The 19,605-nt window shown below is 39.3% G+C and overlaps 1 long non-coding RNA gene across 1 annotated transcript; it reads right to left on the reverse strand.

Moving 5' to 3' along the window:
* Nucleotides 1-16,496: 16,496 nt before the first annotated feature.
* LOC137092423 (uncharacterized) lies at nt 16,497-19,172 on the reverse strand. Its single transcript, XR_010908284.1, has 4 exons — nt 19,134-19,172; nt 18,554-18,593; nt 18,370-18,421; nt 16,497-18,072 (listed from the first exon to the last, which is right to left on the reverse strand). It is a non-coding gene; the product is annotated as an uncharacterized lncRNA (long non-coding RNA).
* Between the last annotated feature and the right edge of the window lie 433 nt (nt 19,173-19,605).

Raw genomic sequence — 19,605 nt, forward strand, 5'->3', positions numbered from 1 at the left:
AAATATATCTATTTGATGCTATATTCTCTGTTTATTAGGGCCAAGTGTTTAAATAAACACATTTTCTGTAAAGCGGCTTTAAATCTATATGTATTTTAATTAGAGATATACAAATAAAATCTGAAGTAAATTTAATGTATGCATCCAAATATCTGACCTTTGGATGAATTCCAGTGTGCATGCGGCTTCAGCTTGGTACTGAAGATTGAGATTGTAGTAAGTAGAGAAAAGAGCTGCAAGCCCAGACAGGAAAGACGGTTGGATGCCCTCGCAAATGATGTGCTCCTCAAGGCTGATCATCCACTGCTGGATACTGCTTCCTGGTGTTTTACCTGTACCTTAAAAAAGTAAAAACAATATCAGCACTGACATAACATTAATTTGACATTGCCAATTGTAAATTAATGCATGGGAAGCTATAAATTAAAACAGTCACAGAGTCCTGTCCTTCTAACATAAATGCATTTCAACATAGACTGGTCAGTACAGACCTTTAAGTGTAAATGTGTATAGATTTTGTATTGTGAAATTATGTTGCTTAAATTTGATTTATTAATATTAATATGCTGTAGTACTACACTGATGTCCACAGAACTGACATGAAAACATGCTGACAAGTCTGGAAAAAAATATCAGCCAAAAATATATCCAACAAAATAAAATGGCCTTAAGAATACTATGCTGGCCAAAGCAGCATTGCTGTACAAAGCAATACCAAAACTACGAATAAGAATTACTTTTAATAAGTACTATATCATTTAACTTCAAAACCAACTTGGATTGATGAAAAAAATATAACCGGAATAAAAGTAACAACCAAAGCTCAACAGGACTACAATAAATGCACCTAAGAATAAAGATGTGCATATTAGAACATGCTTACCCAGGTTTGTAATCGCAATGACAACGAAATTAAGGTTTTTTTTTGTCGTTGTTGTTTTTTTGTTTCTTCGTAATGCTGGAGGTTTCGCCAATTCCAGAAAAGCAAACTAATACCGGTCTGCCTATTTCAGCGCGCTACAAAGACTTCGATGTAATCTCAAAACAACAGTGTTTGAAAAATTAACTTTGCAGAAGAATTCTATCATGTTGCATGGAATTTACTCTGTAATCGGAAATATAATACAAATAAATCGACCGAATAAAGATATGTACAAATTAGAACATATAACCGGAATAAAAGCACAACAGCACTACAATAAATGCACCTAAGAATAAAGATGTGCATATTAGAACATGCTTACCCAAGTTTGCAATCACAATGACATCAAAATTAAGTTTTTTTTTCTAACTCTAGAGGTTTCGCAGATTACAGAAAAGCAAGCTAGCCAGTTAGTAAACAACTTTTCTTTTCAGCGCGCTACAGATTCATCAATATGATTTCAATGCAACAGTGTTTGGATAAAATAAAATAAAATAGATGCAGAAGAATTATTATCTCATGTAACTCACCCTGTAACTGGGAATAATATAATCCGAGTCAGAAATCCTATCCAAGATGTTGCATCTCTGAAAAGAGTTTCGAGAGACTCGAAACTCTGGCGAGTCTCTGAAAAGAACAAATAAAAGATAATTTCACTTCCAATATCCACAATACAGGTTAGTTGCTGTAGCAAATGTAATGTATTTTGTCTACGATATCGTGCAAAACTCACCTATTAACAGTATGATGGCGGATGAAAGTCCATGCGTGCTCAGCAGTTTTCAAAAATACTGGATAGTAATGTTTTTTTTCCTTCAACTAATAAATACGGTAAAATGCCGTTATATTTTGTCTACGTCATTTGACAAAAACAAAAAAAACATTAATGTACTGCTTTTGAACTTAACAGGATTATACTGTTGAAATTCAGCTGTAAATTAACAGCAATTTCTTACAGTGTAGATAGATAGATAGATAGATAGATGCATACTTAATTTTAATTTACCTCGAAGAACCAGTCACTTCATCTGTTAAATTAATAATAATAATAATAATAATACAAATAAATTCAAAATCTGATAGTTTTGATGTCATAATTTGCTAGGAATAAATGTCTTGCAGATTTATCTAAATCGACTGAAGGTACTTTAATATCTAAACTAAATTCATTTTACATAAGATTGAAGGTATTAATCCACTGTGCCTTGACTGTTTCGCTTCAATTTGAGCTCAATTAAGAGAGATAGTTGTGCTCCAGGAACAATAAATAGGCTTGTATCAGGTCAGCCATTCTCCATCTCAGAGATGTGTGCAGATTGGATGTGTGAAGCCCCAGGTGACATGTGTCATAACACTAACTGCATTATTCTGTTAAACTGAATCATCTAGACCTCAGAGACCCAGAGGAATCCAAATGGCTGAATTGACAACAGTATAAAGCAGCATAACAGCTGATGCAGGGTGTTTATTACTGAAGGAAATGGTCAGATCATCTCTCAGCAATGTTAATATATTCTGTCTTCTATTCAGCCAAGAAATGCATTGGAACAAATTATACCGAAACACAAATTATATTTTGGAGTGCTTTTAACAGCAAGAAATAGACTGTTTTTTCCCCTGTCTGCTGTGAAGATGTCTAATATAAAGAGATCAGACAGAAAGATGGCAGCATGCTGGTCACGTCCAGGTCTACATTCACCAGCCAAGAAACTGCCATTGAGATGAATGGGAATGTTAACAGATAGTTCTCTACAAGTATATTAGACCATTGTTTGAGGGCTGCAACTATCCCAACATTGTTTATCTGACTAATGATTGTAAGCATTTAAAAATTGGGAAAGCTACTTTAAAAGAGTAGATTCACAATCTATAAGCCACACCTTAGTTAAACTACTCTATAATAATGTTGCTATAATAGATGTAACCCCTATGCAAAATCCCAAAGTGGAAAAGTTAATGTTCTATGAACTGATTTATCATTTATTGTGCCCTTCAATCACATTATTTTGTTAACCTGATATCATGAAAATCTGCCTGGCAACTAGAGTGTTAGCAAGAAAAGGAAATTTGCTATTGGTGTAAAAAAATGTGAAGCCCCGCCCCCTTGGCGATCGTTCGAGAAAAATATCGGCAGAGAGTAATGATATGCTCCGCTGTGTAGATGCAGGGAAACTGAGTATTACACAAACGTGTTGTTTTAAAAGAGACTGTTAACTGATATTAAAAAGGGAAAGTTTATCATCAACACTTGGGCCATTGGATTGATGCTGTATTTCGTCAGGTGTGAACTTGAATCTTGGTGAGTGTTAACAAGCATAACAAGTTGAAACGATCTAATATTAACTCCTTAAAAGCCATAAGAGAAAATTCATATTGTTGTACTTTGTCTCTAATGTTCTCCATGTTATGATCAAGTTATTCTGTGAGTTAGAAATAATTATAGCCTTGATGTGTAACGCAAATGCTGTAATGTTGAGCAGCCATTTTAATGCATGGTTGAAGTGAAAATATGTAACGTTCATGTGATATGTGATGGGAAAAAAAACAGTGAACATTATTGATTTGTTGTAAGAATTGTATGCAGCTAAAAGGATTGTTGAAAATTGTTAACTATTTAGAGTCTGGAAGTCCCAATTCACTGAGTGAGGTTATCCATCTCAAATAAGTATATTGAGTGAATTGAGCATGACAAATGTTGAGTTGAGTTCATGATTTGAATTCATGTATTATGTTTAATCATTGAATTTAATGTACGTTACAGTCCGTGCAAATTAATTTTCAGTTGATTATTGAGTAATATGATGTGGATGTGCCTGTTTTATTTCAGGCCAGGTTTTTTGTATGGATTTGAATTCTTCCGGAAGGAAGATGGCGAGCCAACCACCCTTGAATGTTGAACCCATGGAATCATTGATTGCTGCGGGACGTCTCATTTGATCCCAAGTGCTGTGCGGTAGGAAATCATTGGAACCTAAGGACACAACTAATTTCCAGGACTGAAAAGAGGTTTTGTTTTGTTTTGTTTTGTCGTCTGAAAGACTGGACCGAGGAAGAAACTGATACACATACACTGATTGCGCACCACACTTTATTGCTGTTTTTTCCTTTTGTAACAATTGTTATGTATATTCTGGTTCATTACAATACAGTTTATGTGAAACAGTAATCTGTGTGGTTATCAATAACTTCTGGTTGTGCCATTTACCGCACTGTAATTAATTGGCCTTAAGTTGAGTATCCGAACCAGTGTGTATTTACCCTTTAGAGGAGGGTTACACAGTAAAACATGGCGAGCCAGCCAGGAGATCTTATTTTATCTTCTGATACTTTTGAAGGATTCAGGTTCTCAAAATACCCTCTGCATCCTGTGAATGGTACCAGATTGAAGTTATCGAACTGTGTATGCTGAAACTGAATTAGTCTAACTAAAGAAAGCATTAATTTATTCTTTGATCTTACTATTGCCAATTCATTTTGTGGTCAGTAAACATGGAAACAGTAATTAAGGAGAATTTAAAGGTCCCCAACTGTGTCCTTGTAAGCGGGTTATCAGATACTGTTGTGGATGAGGAGGTTGCTGAATTTTTGCAGCGGTATGGGAAAATTTCCCGAACTGTAAAAATAACAGATAGTCAGTCTGAGTACTATGGACAGATAATAATTGAATATGAACACGGCTCTGCTATAGAGGCACTGAGCTTACCTCTTCACAGATCCTGTCTTGCTGATCCTACTGTGATCCATCACATTCAGAGCCTTGCAAGTCTGTATAGCAAAACCTGTGGCACCACCACCACTAAGGCTTATTTATCTGAGCTGAAGGAATTAGCTAAAATGAGTGGGAGACAATTTGAAGATGTTCTGCGGGAAGAGCTTAGTAGAATAAGTGATTCTGTTACTGCTCAGTCTGTGCTTGATGATGGTGACCCACAGACAGAACCTGAGGGGCCTTTTGTGCCCTGTGGCCCAGCAGTATCGCCTGGTAAGGGTATTCAAACAGATCCATGCGAAATTCCTGTAAAAACAAGCCCTCGACCACCCCAGTCAGCTATGAATCTGGATGGTGTCCTTGGACCCAGTACTCCCATAATGCTTTCACCCAGTCAACTGACCCCTTCGGAAGTTCAGCGCGTGGTAGTAGAACATGTTGTCAGGAGCAACGAATTGGCCTCGCAGTCTCATGCCACAGTAAAGCTAAAGACCTTTTCTGGCAAAACGCCCATGCCAAACTTTGAGGTTGACTTTGACACATGGCGTGCTAATGTGGATCTTTACAGAAATGATCCCTCAGTTTCAGATGTAGTGGTGGTGAGGAAAATCCTGGGAAGCCTTGCATCACCAGCTTCCAATATAGTCAAACCGTTAGGTCCTTTGACATCATCCCAAGCCTACCTTGACTTGCTTGATTCTGCTTTTGCTGCCGTTGCAGATGGTGATGAGCTTTTTGCCGCCTTCTTAAACCTCAATCAAAATGCAGGAGAAAAGCCATCTGATTACCTTCATCGGCTTCATACGGCACTCAGCTCTGTTGTGAGAAGGAATGGCCTTGCCGCCAGTGACATGAACAAACAACTTTTGAGACAGTTTTGTCGGGGATGTTGGAATAATGCTCTTATTGCAAACCTCCAGCTTGAACAACGGAAGAGCACCCCCCCGACATTTCCAGAATTTCTGCTTATGTTGCGTACCGAAGAAGACCGGCAAGCCACCAAAAGTAAGAGAATGCAACAACACCTTGGGATTAAGGCAAGGATCCCACCTAGTGTGCAGGCTACATGCAATCCTTGTTTGACCCAATTTGACTTACCTGTGGAAGATGATTGCAGCCCCTCTGCAGTTGTGCGTCCTCTGCAAAAGCAAATAGCTGAATTGCAAGCACAAATAGCAAGTCTAATGGCTTCCAGAGAAGAGAGAACTGTTCAAGAAAAAAAAACAAAGAGATCAAAACAAATTGATTTGCAAAATAAGAAACCAGTTAAACAAACCCCTGCAGTCAATTTAAAGCCTAAACCATGGTACTGCTTCAGATGTGGCGAGGATGGCCATATCGTTTCTTCCTGCAGCAATCCGCCAAACTCAATATTAGTGCAAGCTAAGAAAAAAGAACTTCGAGACAGACAGAAAGCTTGGGACATGCAGAATAGTGCAGCAGGGGTGCAGGATTTAAACGAGTAGAGGCTTCTGTTGCGGGACACACAGGAGCCATACTTAACGTAGGTCCCATACCTGAGAAAGTACAAAAATGTGCAATTAAGACCCAGACTGTTCGAGAGGACAGAAAGTTGCCAAGCCGACTTATTGGAGAGAAGTGCACTGCTGTTGTTGAGATATCTGGGACAGAATGCAACTGTTTACTTGATACAGGGTCTCAGGTCACGACTGTGGCACAATCTTTTTATAGTCGTTATCTTTCTGATCAGCCTTTTCAGCCCATCAATCAATTGCTTGCTGTGGAAGGAGCAAACGGTCAGTCAGTACCATATTTAGGATACATTGAAATTTGTGTCAAGTTCCCTAAGGACTTCCTTCAGTCGCAACCTGAGATATCTACACTTGCCTTAGTAGTCCCAGACATTAGGTCAAGCGGTGAAGTTCCTCTGATAATTGGCACCAACACTTTAGACGCTGTATATGAACAGTGCAGTGACGAATATCCAACTCTAAGCAGATCCCCTCACTGTGGCTACATTCAGGTCTGGAGAACATTGAATAAACGACAAAAGCAAGCCACCAGTGGTAGACTTACCTTTGTGAAATTCAAGGGGCAGACAGAAGTTCTCCCAGCAGGCCAGAAAACTTTGCTTGAGGGCTACCTCATTCAACCTGCTTCAACAAGGGATGAAGCATGGGCTTTACTTGAACAGCCTTCAGGATCAGTCCTTCCTAGTGGGGTATTTGTTGATAATTGCCTTATTACTCTTCCTAAGCAACGCCCTTTTAAGGTACCGGTTTCTTTGAGGAATGAGACCGACCATGACATCTTCCTTCCTCGTAACTGTATCTTGGCTGAACTCAGTGTTCCTCAGGGGATACTTTCAGATTCTTGTAAGAATGAACAGCAATTGACTGCTGCAAGTTGTTCCATTCAGGAAGGACAACCTCCAGACCTCGAATTGCAGTTTGACTTTGGGGAATCCCCATTACCGCAACAGTGGAAGGACCGTATAACGCAAAAGTTGACTTCCTTTTCTGATGTTTTTTCCAATCACGAACTTGACTTTGGCCATGCAACCAAAATAAAGCATTGTATAAAGCTGAAGGATCCTACTCCCTTTAAGCAGCGACCCCGACCAATCCACCCCAGGGACTTTGAGGCAGTAAAGAAGCACTTGCAAACCTTGGCAGAGGCCGGCATAATTAGAGAATCTGAATCTCCATTTGCATCCCCAATAGTCGTTGTCCGCAAAAAGAATGGTGATGTACGGTTGTGCGTGGATTATCGACAATTGAACATGCAAACCATACGAGATGCCTATGCGCTGCCAAATCTTGAAGAGTCATTTTCTGCTCTTGCTGGATCGCAGTGGTTCTCTGTGATGGATTTAAAGTCTGGGTACTATCAAGTCGAGATGGAGGAAGAAGACAAAGCCAAGACAGCCTTTGTATGTCCCTTAGGCTTCTGGGAGTTTAACCGCATGCCTCAAGGGGTAACTAACGCTCCCAGTACTTTCCAACGCCTAATGGAAAAGTGTATGGGGGACATCCATTTAAAGGAGGTTCTTGTCTTCTTAGATGACTTGATTGTCTACTCCGACACATTGGAGGAGCACGAGACCAGGCTTATTCATGTGCTTAAACGTCTCAGAGATTACGGACTAAAGTTGTCACCTGATAAGTGTAAATTTTTTCAGACATCTGTCCGTTACCTGGGACATGTTGTTTCTAGAGAGGGTGTAAGGACCGACCCTGAGAAAATCCGAGCGTTAACAACCTGGCCGAGACCACAGAATTTAAAGGAACTTCGATCGTTCCTGGGATTCTCAGGATATTATAGACGCTTCATAAAAGATTACTCAAAAGTAGTCAAACCCCTAACTAACCTCACGGCTGGATATCCTCCCCAGCGGAAAGGGGTGAGGATAAGAGCTAGGGACACATACTTAAACACAAAGGAACCTTTTGCAGAACGGTGGAGCCCTGAGTGTCAAACTGCATTTGAAGAGATCATCAGCAAGTTAGTGTCTGCTCCTGTTCTTGGCTTTGCTAATCCTAAACTGTCTTATATATTACATACGGATGCAAGCACTACAGGATTGGGCGCAGCCCTGTACCAAGAGCAGAACGGGCAACCACGGGTCATTGCTTATGCGAGTCGAGGACTGACTCGAAGTGAATCTAAATACCCTGCCCACAAGCTCGAATTCCTGGCTCTTAAATGGGCCATTGTGGGGAAATTTCATGATTACCTATACGGTAATCACTTCACTGTGATTACTGATAACAATCCATTAACTTATCTGCTCACTACTGCCAAGCTTGATGCAGCAAGTTACCGCTGGCTTGCTGCTCTCTCCACCTTCACATTTGACATCAAGTATAGGGCAGGTAAACACAATGCGGATGCTGATGGATTGTCAAGAAGACCTCATGGTGACCTGGAAGATGATATCGCATCTAAAGAGGAGAGAGAGAAAATCAAGAGGTTTACTGCACATCTCTTGTCATCCTCTAGTCCCATAAATGATCTTGACACAGTAGTTGTTCAGGCAGCATGCCAAAGGCATCTTATCAATCAAGATTGTCTACTCGACCATTCCATTGGGTATGTAGAGTCATTGGCCATTCAACCCACCGCCATTCCTGTCAACTTTGAAGAACAAGAAATTGAGTGTGGCATCTCGTCCTTGCCAAAGTACAGTGAAGCAGATCTTATAAGGTTTCAAAGAGAAGATCCTGTCATTAGTCAGGCACTCAATCTCTTAAAATCTGGGAAAGATTTGCCAAAGAATTTTAAAGTTGATGATCCTAATCTTCAGTTGATTATAAAGGAATGGAATCGCCTTCAGATCAGGGGTGAGCTCTTGTACCGGACACGCATGTGCAATGACCAGACAGTATTCCAGCTTGTTCTTCCTGAAGTATTGCGATCCACTGTTCTCCACAGCCTCCATGATGAAATGGGCCATTTAGGTATCGAGCGTACAAATGACCTTGTAAGGTCAAGATTCTATTGGCCAAAAATGTCCTTGGATGTGGAACGGAAGATAAAAACTTGTGAGAGGTGTGTCAGGAGGAAAACACACCCAGACAAGGCTGCCCCCCTTGTAAACATATGCACTACGAGGCCAATGGAATTGGTCTGCATGGATTTTCTTTCCTTGGAGCCAGACAGCCAGAACACAAAAGATATACTCGTCATTACCGATCATTTCACAAAATATGCAGTAGCCATTCCTACAAGAGATCAGAAAGCCACTACTGTTGCCAAGTGTTTGTGGGACCAATTCCTTGTTCATTATGGTTTTCCGGAGCGATTGCACAGTGACCAGGGAAGGGATTTCGAGTCTCACATCATAAAAGAGTTGTGTGCCATCACAGGTATTCGGAAAGTAAGGACCAGCCCATATCATCCCCGAGGGAACCCAGTGGAGCGATTTAATCGCACTCTTCTCAGCATGCTGGGCACTTTGCAGAACAAAGAGAAAACTCATTGGCGTGAGTATGTGAAGCCCTTGACACACGCGTACAACTGTACAAAAAATGATGTTACAGGGTTTTCACCCTACGAGCTCATGTTTGGGCGACAGCCAAGGTTGCCTGTGGATATCGCTTTTGGGTTACCTGTTCAAGACTCTAAAAGAAATAATCATTCCCAGTATGTCAAGAATTTGAAGTCACGTCTTAAACACAGCTATGACGTTGCCATTGAAAATGCCAAGAAAGTTGCTGGGAGGAACAAGCAACGGTTTGACAAGGTCATCAGGGAGTCAACCTTGGAGGCAGGGGATAGAGTACTGGTGCGGAACTTGCGACTACGTAACAAGCACAAACTTGCTGACCGGTGGGAAGCTACAATTTATGTGGTAACCAAACGGATGGGAGACTTACCGGTATACTCTGTGAGGCCTGAAAACGCAGATGGACCCGTGCGAACATTGCACCGCGATCACCTCTTACCCTGTGGGTTTCTTCCTGAAATGAGAGAAACAGAGGAAAAAGTTAGTCCAGCTAAGAGACCAAAAACCAGACAAAATATTGCTCAGTCTGAGGAAGAACCTCCAGAATCAGAAGATGATGATGATTGGGAACTATCACCTGCTGTTTTAGAGCCTACAGAAAAGCTGATTGTGGACGTGTATGAAGTGCCCAGGAAACATCTTGCACCCCTTACAATGGATACAGGGAACCTACCAAGGTGTATTCAAGGTGAACTCAGCCAAGATCCAAGTAAAGGAGAGCAAACAGCACCCGGTGAAATTTTCACTGAGATTTCTTCAGGTGACAGTGTTGCCAACAACCCGTTAGGGAATGATGGAATTGAGTTTCATAACCCAGGTGACTCATCGGAATCTAGAGGAGAAGAGTATTTACCAGACACTTCGATGGAGGGCATAGTGGAAACAGTACCTGGAGAATCGCCTGAGCCGAGTTTAGTTGTTCCTGGTTCTTCCTTTAATGGGCAAGGAGTAGATCCCAAAGACTATGAAAAGGAACCCTGCGAGGCAAAGGATCATTTTAGGGGTATAACAGATGAGAGTCCTGATGATTGTCATGTACGTAGATCAGGAAGAATTCGCAGACCACCCCGGTTGTTCCATTACCCAGAGTTAGGGAAACCCCTAATTTCCTTTGCACAGACCTTGTTAGAGGGATTTAACAAAGCACTGGTTGACTCATTGCGTGACAGTCAAAATGTGAGTCCAAGGAACACTATATCTTCAGAGTATCGCATCATATGAAGTACATGAGGGACTCATGTCAATTTAGAGGGGGAGGATGTAACCCCTATGCAAAATCCCAAAGTGGAAAAGTTAATGTTCTATGAACTGATTTATCATTTATTGTGCCCTTCAATCACATTATTTTGTTAACCTGATATCATGAAAATCTGCCTGGCAACTAGAGTGTTAGCAAGAAAAGGAAATTTGCTATTGGTGTAAAAAAATGTGAAGCCCCGCCCCCTTGGCGATCGTTCGAGAAAAATATCGGCAGAGAGTAATGATATGCTCCGCTGTGTAGATGCAGGGAAACTGAGTATTACACAAACGTGTTGTTTTAAAAGAGACTGTTAACTGATATTAAAAAGGGAAAGTTTATCATCAACACTTGGGCCATTGGATTGATGCTGTATTTCGTCAGGTGTGAACTTGAATCTTGGTGAGTGTTAACAAGCATAACAAGTTGAAACGATCTAATATTAACTCCTTAAAAGCCATAAGAGAAAATTCATATTGTTGTACTTTGTCTCTAATGTTCTCCATGTTATGATCAAGTTATTCTGTGAGTTAGAAATAATTATAGCCTTGATGTGTAACGCAAATGCTGTAATGTTGAGCAGCCATTTTAATGCATGGTTGAAGTGAAAATATGTAACGTTCATGTGATATGTGATGGGAAAAAAACAGTGAACATTATTGATTTGTTGTAAGAATTGTATGCAGCTAAAAGGATTGTTGAAAATTGTTAACTATTTAGAGTCTGGAAGTCCCAATTCACTGAGTGAGGTTATCCATCTCAAATAAGTATATTGAGTGAATTGAGCATGACAAATGTTGAGTTGAGTTCATGATTTGAATTCATGTATTATGTTTAATCATTGAATTTAATGTACGTTACAGTCCGTGCAAATTAATTTTCAGTTGATTATTGAGTAATATGATGTGGATGTGCCTGTTTTATTTCAGGCCAGGTTTTTTGTATGGATTTGAATTCTTCCGGAAGGAAGATGGCGAGCCAACCACCCTTGAATGTTGAACCCATGGAATCATTGATTGCTGCGGGACGTCTCATTTGATCCCAAGTGCTGTGCGGTAGGAAATCATTGGAACCTAAGGACACAACTAATTTCCAGGACTGAAAAGAGATTTTTGTTTTGTTTTGTTTTGTCGTCTGAAAGACTGGACCAAGGAAGAAACTGATACACATACACTGATTGCGCACCACACTTTATTGCTGTTTTTTCCTTTTGTAACAATTGTTATGTATATTCTGGTTCATTACAATACAGTTTATGTGAAACAGTAATCTGTGTGGTTATCAATAACTTCTGGTTGTGCCATTTACCGCACTGTAATTAATTGGCCTTAAGTTGAGTATCCGAACCAGTGTGTATTTACCCTTTAGAGGAGGGTTACATATATATATAGCCCGTGTGGTCCGATCAAACAGATGAGCTTCTGTAACTCAAATTGCTCAAGAAGTTAAAGCTGTTCTGATAGAAAGGTGTCGGAATATAGAGTGCATTGCAGTTTTTTGCATATGGGGCTGACTACCGTCGGAAGTGTTAACAGAGGTCATCAGAACTGAACTACGATGAAAGAAGGTGGCCTGGTCTGATAAAATCACATTTTCTTTTACATCATGTGGATGGCCAGGAGCGTGTGCGTTACCTTACCTGGGGAACCAACTCAATCTCACTGCAATTTGTACGTATTTTACGAGCTGGTTAATTTGTACGAATTTGTATGACCTCACTCGACTCACTTGAATCATCACACACTTGTATGGATTTTCAACTGAGTGAATCGTTACATCCCTAATGACCTACATACAATCTCTGCCTTAAACCTGCCCTGTGTCACAAATCAGCCATACTCTCTCACCACCTTCACACAGCGATCCCAATCTCCCAGGTTCTAGTCACCCGTACCTGTCTCCAATCACCTCATCGCAACTCAACATAAAACACCAGCACTCACCTTCAGTCAGCTTCTGGCCTCGAACTAGGAATGACCCACTTACCTGTTCTCCACGATTCTTCCTGCACTATCTCCAGACTCCCAATGACTCCTTCCCAAAGTGTTGGTTACCTTTCAAGCTACAGATACTCCATACGCTGGCTATTCCGGTACTCTTAAGTTCCTTCCTCGGCTGTAAGATTGATTCTACTCTCCTCTCTTCATGTATTCACTGCTCTGAGTTCCCACATAAAGTCTTCTTGTGTTCATTATTAACCTTGTCCAGTATGTGTATCCTGACACCTGTCACTGGGGTTTAGACAAAACAAGCAAATTCGTAAGAGTAAGGTCAAACAAATTGTTACGATTTAGCCACCTCGTAAAATATGTACGAATTGGTTGTGAGATGGTGTTGGGGGAACACATGGCACCGGGATGCACTATGGGAAGAAGGCAAGGCAGTGTAATTCTATGGGTAATATTCTGCTGAGAAATCTTAGGACCTGCAATCCGTTTGGATGTTACATGTAACACCTAGTTAAACATTCTTGCAGACCATGTACACCCTTTCATGGAAATAGTATTCCCTGGTGGCTGTGTGTCTTTAAGCTGGATAATGCGCCCTTCCACAAAGTAAAAATGGTTCAGGAATGGTTTGAGGAGCACAACAACAAATTTGAGGTATTGACTTGTCTTCCAAATTCCACAGATTTCCCAGCATCTGTGGGATGTACTGAACATAAAGGATTTGCTGCTGAAATCTTGGTGCCACAGCACACCTTCAGGGGTCTAGTGGATTCCATGGCTCAACAGGTCAGAGCTGTTTTGGCAGCAAATGGGGGACCAACACAATATTAGGTCAGAATGTTATGCCTGATTGGTGTATGCTGCTCATTTTAAAAGTAGAAATCTACTAACAAAAAGCAGCTTTAAAGTCACCATTAAATGAAAACCTGACAATGTCGATTGCAGCACTGAGCAAACAATAACGATCCAATCATAGATGGACAAAATCTAGTCCCTTCCTAAATTTTTTGTTTGTATTGTTGGAGAAGTCGTTGCACGCTGAAACAAGAAAATGTAGACAGTTTTCATGCCGACTTTAAAGTAATTAAAAAAAAAAAATCATTACTTTTTTATTGGGTGTAATCAAATAGGTTGATATGATTTAATGCTCAAAAACACATTATTTTTCCCAACATAAAATAAACTTTAGTAACACTTTATTTTAATGTTCAGTTAATAACTATTAACTAGTTGCTTATTAGCATACATATTAGTAGGATATTGGCTGTTTATTAGTACTTATTAGTATTTAAGCTCATATTAATGCCTTATTCTGCATAAACTTATTCTACATCCCTATATCCTACCCAATACCTAAACTTAAATGCTACAAAAAATTCCTTACTAACTAATAATAAGCAGTAAATTTGGAGTTTATTGAGGCACAAGTCATAGTTAATAGTGAATATGTGTTCCCCATACTTAAATGTTACCGAAACTTTTCTAAACTAGCATAAAACATGAATCACTAGTATATACCACTTAATGTTAATCTTGTCAAAAAACAATAGTAATATAACACTTCATTGTGTCCTTTATTAGTGTCATGGCAAAGCATGCTGGAAATAGAAATCCCACTTTAAAAGAAACAAGTATATAAAACTGAAAACAATGAAACAAGACAGATTACATAAAATGTGTCTGTTTGAACGTATTTATTTAATTTGAGTTGGCTCTACTCAAAACAATTATTTTGAGGGGTTTACAGTTTATACTGCTAAAGCCTAGTTCACACTGCCCGATTTTTGCCCCGATTTTGAGTCGCCGACAGGTTTTGCGAAATCGCCGACAAATGGCCAAGATCATAGGCAAATCGGTGGTCGTGCACATGAGTGACAATCACGCAATGTGAATATTTAAAGACACGATCAAAGAGAATTGCCGACAAGTCGTCGACGCCGGTAAGATATTTGGCATGGTAAATATCTGGACCTGTCGGTGATTGAAACTCCTGCTGTGTGAACTGCGTTCTGACTGAAAATTACATCGGCGATGACCGACAGCCAATGAAAGAGTGAGATACAGGGCAGCGGGAGGTTCAGGAAGGAGTTATAGAGCAGAATATCAGTATTTTAATAGATATATTTACGATTCTATCAAACAGAAACAAAGGCCAAACATTTGCACATCCAGCCACAGCAGCAGCACTACAAAATTATTTATTTACCTCAAACTGTCTTTGCAGAACACAATCCTTGCTCCCTCTGTCTCTCCAACAATTTCTTCCTCCAAAATCTTTTTTCTTTTTCTCCACAAATCAGTGCACATACAATTTGAAGCAAACTTTTTGCAGTTTATCATTTTAATAACAATTCCAAGTCTTGCGCGAGAACTCCGGGTCTGACGCACGTGTGATCTCGCATTGTTTACTTGTCACATCGCATGTGTAGTTGGGAAACGTAGTTTGCGCACCGGAGAGAGAGAGTTGTCGGCGATTCTTCCTCTTGTTCAGTCATGCAGTGTGAACTCCTCTGTCGTCAAACCATCGTGCAGTGTGAACACAGCAGTGACTGAATGATACCCCAGATAGTGATGCAGTGTGAAAAGAGCAGTGACCCGACGAGTTTGAAAATGGTGCAGTCTGAACTAGGCTTAAGGAGCAGCATTACACATAAATCTTAACCACAGATTCTTAATTTTATCCATTTTCAGAAGGCCAAACAAATGAGTTATGCTTTCGCATCCAAACGCAGCAATTCCTCGACATGCAGACAACACTATTCACTGAAACCTTGCTTTCTTTCTTTGTATATGCCTTTGGGTGGGCATTATGCTTTTGTTTCAATGTGCCGTAGATGTTTTCAGAAGTAATACCTGGACTTTGTTCGATGCGTTTTAGGCAGATCTGTAGGTGTCAGGAGAAAATGAAATATCTAATAATGTTTTTGTTTTTGTTTTTTTTCACTAATATGTAGACCTCTTTTAGCAATGCCCATCTAGCGTTATTAAATGCAAGAACATGTTCTGTATGAAAGACCCCTTACTCCCCAACACTGATGCATTTATAAGGGTTTGTTCAACTGCACTCTTAAAACAAATGTGTTAAAAACAACACAACTTGTGTTGTTTCCAACACATGTTCTGAGTGTGCTCAGGGACAACACATGTTGTGTTAAATACAACACAGAATATGTGTTGTGAAAATATACACACAAATGTGTTACTTTAGTAAACACATTAATGTGTACTTTTTGTATACATCCAACACAACTGTGTGTTATAGATTTCTACTATTTATTTTTTACTCTAAAAGATTATTGAAAAAGGTAGATCAGAATACAATATTCATGAAATCACACTGAAGCATTGAATACTAATCATATAGTGTTTATTTAGCTTTTATAAAAAAGTCAATACAAAAATAAGCATTTTAAAAACATGATTCATACAAAACATTAATCAAACACTTCTTTAAATAACAACATACATCAAATATGATTAAAAAACTTAAAAATTGAAGTCAACGAAATCACCACATCACACCACACACATAATTCATATTTACCTAAAGAGTGCATGTTCTTTCCTTAAAGGGTTACTTCACCGCTTTTTCATATTAAACTGTTATTTCCTTAACTAAGACGAGTTGACACACACCTCTCTCGTCTCAGTGCGTGCTCTTAATCTCTCTGACGCGGGGTGACGATCTGATAGCGTTTAGCTTAGCCCACTAAGCCCAGTTCATTCACTATGGTACCAAACAGAGATCAAGTTAGAAGCAACCAAACACGTCCACGTTTTCCCTATTTAAATACAGTTACACTAATAGCTGAACGACCTAGTATGGTGACACAAAATAAAACGTGGCGCTTTTCTAAGCGGATTAAAAAGGAGAACTATAATGTATGGTGGAATAGCACTTCTGAGAGAACTTCGACTCGGCGTAAGTAAAAAGTCCCGGCTGAAAAATCCTCCCTCACATCCTCCCTGTTTGGTACCATAGTGAATGAACTGGGCTTAGTGGGCTAAGCTAAATGCTATCAGATCGTCACCGCGCGTCAGAGAGATTAAGAGCACGCACTGAGACGAGAGAGGTGTGTGTCAACTCGTCTTAGTTAAGGAAATAACAGTTTAATATGAAAAAGCAGTGAAGTAACCCTTTAAATGTCAAATCAAGTTTTGTATTGACAAAAATATTTTCCAAGCACTTTTGACAGTTATACATCATCTGTTTAAATTAGGCACAACGCTACAATTTGGCAATTAATTCTATAGCATTTGATCGTTTGCAAGTGGACTGGGACAAAGGCAGGTCACATACATTATAAACTGAAGACAGTTGGCATAGATATTGAAGATAACACAGTCAATAGAATTTGAAAAGTTTGTCTAGAGCACAAGTGAGGCTTTGTACATCAAGTGGAAGAGCAAAATAATAATTATTTGCCACAATTACATACCGTCTTAAAGGGTTAGTTCACCCAAAAATGAAAACGATGTCATTAACTCCTCACCCTAATGTCGTTCCACACCCGTAAGACCTTCGTTCATCGTCACACACAGTTTAAGATATTTTAGATTTAATCCGAGAGATTCTGTCTCTCCATTGAAAACATATGCACAGTATACTGTTCTTTTCCAGAAAGGGAAAAAAAAAACATCATCAAAGTAGTGCATGTGTGACATCTGTGGGTTAGTTAGAATTTTTGAAGCATCGAAAATAGATTTTGGTCCCAAAATAACAAAAGCTACGACTTTATTCAGCATTGTCATCTCTTCTGTGTTTGTTTTTAACCCGCGTTCGCGACTGTGCAGACTCCCTCAGACTATAAACGAAGCTTGTGCGCACCCAAAAACACATCAGCAGCGTCACTGCTAAGGGATATAGTCGGTTGATTTAAAACAAACACGGAAAAGAAGACAATGCTGATTAGTAGTTTTCGTAGTGTTTGTTATTTTTGGACCAAAATTTATTTTGGATGCTTCAAGAGATTCTAACGAACCCACAGATGTCACACATGGACTACTTTGATGATGTTTTTATTAGCTTTCTGGTCCTTCAGGAAAGGAACAGTATACCATACATACGTGTTAAATCGAGATACAGAAAGCGCTCAGACTAAATATAAAATATCTTAAACCGTGCTCCGAAGATGAACGCAGGTCTTATGGGTCTGAAACGACATTAGAGTGAGTCATTAATACCCTTTAATGTCCTGTAGAGCCGATGGAAACCAGCTGCGGCTGAGTTGACATTGGCGATCCTTTTATGCCTTCTGTAAACAGAGATGTCACACTGGTACCAGCCTACAACAATGAAACAATGAAAAGCATCAGAAAATGTTTCATGCAATATTGAAACTTTATTAAAAGCTAACATAATGCATACTGGCACCAGTTCCAATAGAGTATGTGGATGATGATGATGATGATGATGATGATGATGATGATGATGATGATGATGATGATGAATGAGGATTAACAGTGTCTATTTGAAATTATTACTTTTAATTTATGAATTGAGTGTTACAATGTACATGTCATTGTCCCATTACCACATTTAGAAATGTGTGCACATGCCACAGAAATAAAATAAATCCTTACCATCCTGCTGATTATCAGCTTTCTCTAGTCTGTCTTCTTTCCCACCGGTCATCTTGGAAATTCAATGTCCACATGCAGTGAATAAAACAGAAAAACAGAAACAATGAAATATTAATATTAACAAATTATAAAACAACCTTTGTGTAAAGTGCTCAGCAGCTCTGTTTAACAAGTATTAACTTACCAAGTGTAACGGATGCGACTGGATCCTGGTCTTCCATTACCTAGTTAAAATATATAATAATAAAAACAACACCATATTATAATGCTGTAATCATATGAGTCATAATTTAAACCAACGAAAAAACGTAAATGTTAAATGTTTTCATCCCGTAATCCATATAACTTTAAATAACTTAGTCAGTGACAAGCTGCTGGCACAAAGTGGCGCGTTTTTAAACTAACGTTACACAACCATAGACTTTAAAAAATATAACATTACACAACACACGTCGCCACAACGTCGTTTAAACTAACGCATAGTATTTGGTAAAAGCCAAAAGGGACTATTACAAGTTTAAACTAAAGGAACCATGCATTAACCTTTAAGTCTTTTTAAAAACAATAACGTTACCTACAAACACCTTTGCAAAACGTGAGAGCCCGCTGGCCTAACACACAAACATTCGGTGTGTGGGAACATGGAAACGGCATAATAACAGTTAAAACAAACATATTATATTGCCTAGACAATTAACACTAATCTTTCTCATGTTATGTGGATAAATATGCACTATTTTACGCGTTTAATTAAATTCACTCACCTGAGGGAGACTGACAAACTGACGGCTGGCCGATTCTTTGCTGGAAACGGAAGCCACCGTGCACGCGCAGGCAGCGCAGCAATGTCATTCCGGCAGTCCTAGTTGTTTTCCCCCAGACTTGTTAAAATGCGATATTCACATTTGCAACGTGATAAATAAATCCAATAGTTAAAGTTGCCAACACCCATTGACTATTTGCAACAGAAAAGATGCATTTAATGTAAACATACTACTAAATGGGTTTTACACAGTAATTGTGTAAACAGTTGAACACTATATTTACACATCATGTGTCTGTAGTAACACAAAATGTGTTACGAATCCTTTAACACAAATTCTGTGTTCATTTTTAACACATCATTTTTAAGAGTGTGGTGATATAAGGCTCAAATTGCATGTCACAATCAATTTCTTCTCCCTGTCTCTCAACTGAATGTGTTCCCATTTTTCTAAAGGTACAGTCCATAGTTTC

This window comes from Pseudorasbora parva, chromosome 11, assembly GCF_024679245.1.
Source record: "Pseudorasbora parva isolate DD20220531a chromosome 11, ASM2467924v1, whole genome shotgun sequence".
Lineage (NCBI taxonomy): Eukaryota > Metazoa > Chordata > Actinopteri > Cypriniformes > Gobionidae > Pseudorasbora > Pseudorasbora parva.